Source organism: Bradysia coprophila, unplaced genomic scaffold (genome assembly GCF_014529535.1).
Source record: "Bradysia coprophila strain Holo2 unplaced genomic scaffold, BU_Bcop_v1 contig_232, whole genome shotgun sequence".
Taxonomy (NCBI): domain Eukaryota; kingdom Metazoa; phylum Arthropoda; class Insecta; order Diptera; family Sciaridae; genus Bradysia; species Bradysia coprophila.
The window spans coordinates 10,363,417-10,369,532 of NW_023503493.1; the positions used below are offsets into that span (position 1 = coordinate 10,363,417).

Genomic DNA, 6,116 nt, shown 5'->3' on the forward strand with positions numbered 1-6,116 from the left:
ATTGAAAAAGACAAATGCACAAAAAATCATAATTTTCACACTGCTTTGCGTTTCCTAAAACGAATGTTGTAATAGTTATTTATCTACCAAGGCATACCTACCGTGGTAGATACAACGTTTTTCGCAATTTCGGGCCATAATCACCTTTCCAATGCAAACCATGTCCTACATTTTGTTCCAAAATTCTTGTGTGTACAGAAATTCATTTGAACGATCAAGAAGGCTGCATTATAATACACATTGCAATGTGATGTAAAGAGACGCGTTGAATGAAATCGAGTAGTCAATGCTTAGTATATACGCTTCAACAATACGTTCGGTATAATTGTGTGACTCTATAGCCGAATGGCTATAGTCACTGCTTTGTGCTCAAAAACCTTTTGGTGTCGGGGGTTCGATTTCTGGTCAATGCAAGATTTTTATTTATAAAAATTTAGCCTTCGTTGAAGGTAATAGGTTCTTTAGCGTGCGAAAAAAAAGTTGATAACGCACTGCGTGCGAAAAAAAAGTTCATATTGCGCTGTGTCCGGGAATACAGTGAAATAAATACCTTCAAAACGACATTAAATGGATGCATGGAAAGGTGATGATTATGGACCGGAATTGCGAAAAAACTCATACAATTTCCTACACTGCTTTGAATGCAGAAATAACCAATACGAACTGGTTTGAAAACTATGGACATTTCAATCTAGTGATAGATAAAGAAATCCGTCGTATTTCGGATTTCACTTCGTTTGGGCTACATCTCGCGAAATTGCCTAAAATATACCGTCCACAACAGATACGTAAATAACTAATAACTATACGTAATGATTGAAGGTTCTGTAAATGTAGTAAGTACATGTGAGCTTCCTTTTTTGTACAAAAGTGAAAGAGAAGAACATCTATCGCCACTTTTTTATTTTGTACCAAAGTGAAAGAGGCCTTCCATCGTTCCACATTCGCAAAACTTACTTCGCATCTACTCTGATTAAATTTCACAAAGAGGAAATCAAACAGAATAATAGACAGCTCAAACGAGTGGGAAGTTTGCGGAGCGCGCATGAGTCGCACTTTATTTATGATTTATAAGAAACTTGAGAACTCAAATAGGAGTCAAAAATCATTCAGTCTTACGTTCGATGATTTAATCCAACGAATTTTTTGTCCAATTTTGTTGCCATTCACACCGTAAATGCCTTAAATTTGAATTTTAAGTGAACTATTCAATGAAAAAGCGACGACTAATAGGGTAAACTGGTTGATGTGCGTGTATAAAGCAAAACAAAGAGTTCAGTTGATGCAAAAATTTGTGTAATTATTACGTAAAACGAAGATGCGTTTTTTCAGTTGCTAACATCTAAAAGAAAATTTCCTTCAATTTTTACCGGCCGATTTTACACCTCTTCTGGGACTGTAACATTGAATTTTTTCTCATAATATTCCTTGTATGGAGATAGCACAGTCTGTGTCCCGGTTTCACTATGAACAATTATGTTTGTTTATCTCCTGCAAGCTGATATTTCATACATTACGCGTTTCTGCATATAAACACAAACACATACATAACCACAGCCTATACGATTGGATAATTCACACATAACCCACCTAGGGTAAATTTACTTTCCATCTACATATTTGAAAAAAAAAAAAAATCGCCGAACGGCGGAAGCGAACACGGGACCAGCAGCATATCAACCAAACATGCTGACCACTACGCCAACAAATCACATAAGGCGATGCAATTGGTGTCGTTAGCGGTTCGTTAGTCACTTCTACATCGATCAAATAATCAGAGTAGTCGGAATGATGTGATTTGAACGAAATGTTGAGGTGGATAGTATATGTGTGTGAGTAAGTAAATAAAGGATTCTCTGTATGATGTTTTTTTTGTTGTGAATGCGTTATAAAACAACATGCTTAATTGATTAATTCTAAATCCAAATTTTTGTGGTTATTTCGCTAATGTATGAAATATCAGCTTGCAGGAGATAAAACATTGTTCTACCTTGGTGTATATTTCTCGAATCACTTCTTATGTACAATTGTATATACACTCGCTGGCGCTCGTTATATACAATTGTACATACGAAGTTATTCTCGAAATATACACCAAGGTAGAAAATGTACTATATATTGTTCCTTAGGGGGAAGCAAAAATCTTCTTCGTTGATTAGTGGCGTATTTTCGGGCAATCCATAATCAGCTAACGTTTTCTGTTCGCGACATGCCGTGACAAATCTGTTTTCAGCCTCGCCGGCGCTACTGAAAAAGTTTTTAATGTTGTAAGATTTTTGGCCACCCAAATAACATCCGTTGTTTCCCGATTGATTCCAGATAAAAGTCACAAAGGCATCATCACAACCATAGAATCTCCAAATAGCACAGGGCAGATTAAGGGGATATTCAAAGCTAGCTATGCTTCGGAAATCCTTTGGCATACAGGCATTGCAGATTGGAGACGTCCCGGAAATAGCGTAGTAATCAACGCGATAGTTATAGCAGATATCACCCGATCTGCCACATCCTTCTGTTGGATCGCTGAGACAGCCGGTCATTCCATACAGAGTCGTAAAACCTTTAATGTCTACGTTGCCGGCGTGCACGGCCACACAGAAAGAGCAGAGCACAAAAGCCAACAACCGTAAATGTAGGAAAGTCATTCTAATAAAATACAACTCGATGTTTTAGTCACCTGCAATGATGAAAATTTCTTGTTATCAATTTAGAAAATTTTCTGACAACAAATGACAATTCGCAGTTTTCTCCACTTTTTGGATATTTTTTTCCGAATCGAAAATTCAGAGTTTAGAATTAGATGGGAGATACTAGACTAGAAGACTGGACCAGAAAATCTGGGTTGTCGAATGTGACCACACATGCTTAATAGATTAGCATGGCTGTGAAAGGCTTTAAGTGTTAATCTTGTTAAATTGTCCGCCTTATTTTGATTTCCGAACGGTTATTAGCTTGAAACTTGGACGTATGAGAGTGAAAGTTAACGGCAGCCACTGTACGATATCTAAATATCGTCTAACACAAAACACAACTGACCGAGGATAAATGTTGATCTTATAGTCGACTAAAAGGGGTACGTGTGGGTGGATGGATGCTTCACTTGTTAATAATTAAAAAAACTACTTACCAAATCTCAAAATTGACCTTTTTCCTGTGCAAACTTACTGAATGAGAGAATAAGAATATAACAGTGTGAGTCTTCAAAACTTCACTGAACTAAGTTCTCTTCTCATTACTCGATTTTATATACCACTGGAGGTTCTGCCGATAACCTCCTGTGGCAAAAAAACATCAATTTTTGGAACATTTCCAAATTATTTTTTTAATTTAATTCGTTTTTGGAGGCTCTACTGATAACCCAGAAACAAGAAAATCAGAGCGATTTCTAAGCAACATTTGCTAATTTATTTTTGGCAGACGCTATTCGCACATTGTGCCAATAGTAGCTTTATAATAATTTGGCTGTTCGCACATGTGTGACACACCTTCCTTATTATGAAATGGTGACTTGTAACCAATTTTTAGCCCCGTACGAAGTACTGGGGGCTTATAAGATTAATATGCCGTTTGTAACATGTTGAATTAGAAGCAGATGGTTAATGCAAATTTTCCTATGTTCATAAATGACGCAATCCACAATAAAAAAAAATGTCCGTCCGTCCGAATGAAACGTGGACCTGATGAGGGCTCAAAAGCCGTTACTCGGCCCTTAGTGTTTTTTGCACATAAACCGAGTAAATTTTATCCAATATTGCTAGTTTTTGTTTTATATGGAAAGTACCGGAAAGAATGTGGCTAAAAAAATTAAATTTCAATTTGGGCCCTTGGACTAAGGCTGCTACTCGGCCCTAACTGGTTTTTGCGCATAAGTTGAGTAAATCTCATCCGATTTTGCTAGTTTTTGTTTTATAATTGAATACCGAAAAGAATGTGGCGAAAAACGTTTCAAATTTGGGCATTTGCACTAGGGCCGCTACAAGGGCCCTATGTATATTTTGCATTTAAATCGAGTAAATTTCATCCGATTTTGCTAGTTTTTGTTTTATTTGAGAGATAATCCAACGCCGAATAGAATGGTGGCAGAAAACGTTTTAAATTTGGGTCCTTGGACTAAGGCCGCTGCTAGGCCCTAAGTGTTTTTTGCACATAAATCGAGTAAATCTTATCCGATTTTGCTAGTTTTTATTCCAGTTGAGAGATAATTGAATGCCGAATAGAATGGTGGATAAAAAATGATCCAATTTTGGCCCTTGGACTAGGGCCGCTACTTGGCCCTAAGTGTTTTTTGCACAAAAATCGAGTAAATCTCATCCGATTTTGGTGGTTTTTGTTTCATTTGAGAGATAATTGAATTCCGAATAGAATGGTGGTAAGAAAGTTTCAAATTTTGGCCCTTGGACTAAGGCCGCTACTCGGCTCTATGGGGTTTTTGCACATAAATCGAGAATATTTCAACTGATTTTGCTACTTTTCGTTTCGTTTGACAGATAATTTAATACCGAAAGAAGGGTGGAAAAAAGTTGGAAATTCGGATTCCTAAAATGACATCGTAAACTTTTGATTTGCTTGAGAAGTACTTCGTACGGGCTTTTATAATTGCGCTAAGCGCAATTTTAAAGATGAACACTTTCAGTAAATTTGCAAAAATGGGCAATAATGTCAAATAAGCAATGTCAAGGATAGCCTGTTGTGTACATTTTGCAATCTAACTGAGCATACCACATTTTGAATTGCAATAATTTGATCAACATAAAAATTGAATTACAACAACGAAATATATATGGCGAAGAAATTTTTTTCCAAAATCTACTGGCATGTTAGTAACCGACAATAATTAACTTCAGTCTTCAGTTTTGTTTTATCATTTCGTTTCGAAATAAATAGCAGTAGACAAAAAATAAAAAATAATACGCAATAAAGGTTACGGAAGCAATTTGACAACGGACGAATAAGCTGTTACTTGCTTATTGGGGCTACGGACGTATAATGATTTCGGACAAAATAGGTTTACGGGTCGTACGGGGCTCAGTCGAAGCAAACGCTCCGACTGTTCTGATGCCTTTTTTGAAAATGTGCATGAAAATGTTTTAATTAAAATTACAGAAATTAAGTGCAAAACTTCCTTAAGGCCCGTCATTGGGAAATGACAGGACAGTTTCCCGAAAATGTATGGAAAAATTTTTCACAAAAATTCACCGAAAAGATTCAAAGAAACTCACCCATGATGCTTTCCATTGTATTCGTGCATCGTCTCTTTATGTCCCCAAGGCAAATTTGAACACTAAAACACTTTTTACTCGATGCAAAAACAAAAAGTTTTTTTTTGTTTTGTCGCGATAAAACACAGAAAATATTTCGACACAACTGCGACACTCCGCTACTATAAGTACTAGAATCAATGTTTGCTGTGTTCACTTCGGTGGTAAAATATTTTCATTCAAAAAAGTGTCCGACACTTCAACGATGGTAGATATTTATTAAAATTGTAACCTCTCCCACTTCTTTAGTAAGCTAACAAGACTTCGCTGAGTCTAATTATGCCACCTCTTCGAACAAAAATATCGGCTGAAGTCGAATAATTCTCCGCTGAGCTTTAACAAACCTCCGCTGAGCTCTAATAATTCTCCGCTGAGCTCTAAAAATTCTCCGCTGAGCTTTGACAAACCTCTAATGAGTTCTAATAATTCTCCGCTAGGCTTCAGTAAGAGTCCGTCAGACCTTAGCACGTTGTAGTAAGGCAATGGAGCTAAGCGAACACTCAATAAACATCAGCGGATACCTAATAATTGTTACTATGATTTAATAAAACTCCACTTAGCTTTGGCAGATCTCCGCTGAGTGTCCGATTCGCTCCATTAAGCCTTCCTGCGACTAGCTTAGGCCTAACGGACACTTCCTGAAGCCTAGTGGAGAATTATTAGAGCTCAGCGGAGGTTTGTTAAAGCTCAGCGAAGAATTATTAGAACTCAGCCGATATTTTCATTCAAAGAGGTGGCATAATTAGACTTCGCAAAGTCTTCTTAGCTTACTAAAGAGGAACGAACATTTATTTACGCTCAGCGCAGTCTTAAAAGAGGCTGAATTTTTAATAAATGCTCTCCCATCGTTGAGAGAAT

The 6,116-nt window shown here is 37.0% G+C and overlaps 1 long non-coding RNA gene across 2 annotated transcripts; it reads right to left on the reverse strand.

Annotated features, from left to right (window-relative positions):
- Positions 1-2,118: 2,118 nt before the first annotated feature.
- LOC119076552 lies at positions 2,119-3,284 on the reverse strand. 2 transcript variants are annotated; one of them, XR_005087644.1, is made up of 2 exons: positions 3,128-3,284; positions 2,119-2,677 (listed from the first exon to the last, which is right to left on the reverse strand). It is a non-coding gene; the product is annotated as an uncharacterized LOC119076552 (long non-coding RNA). The 2 variants fall into 2 exon arrangements; XR_005087643.1 differs by having other exon boundaries at positions 3,037-3,284.
- Positions 3,285-6,116: the final 2,832 nt, after the last annotated feature.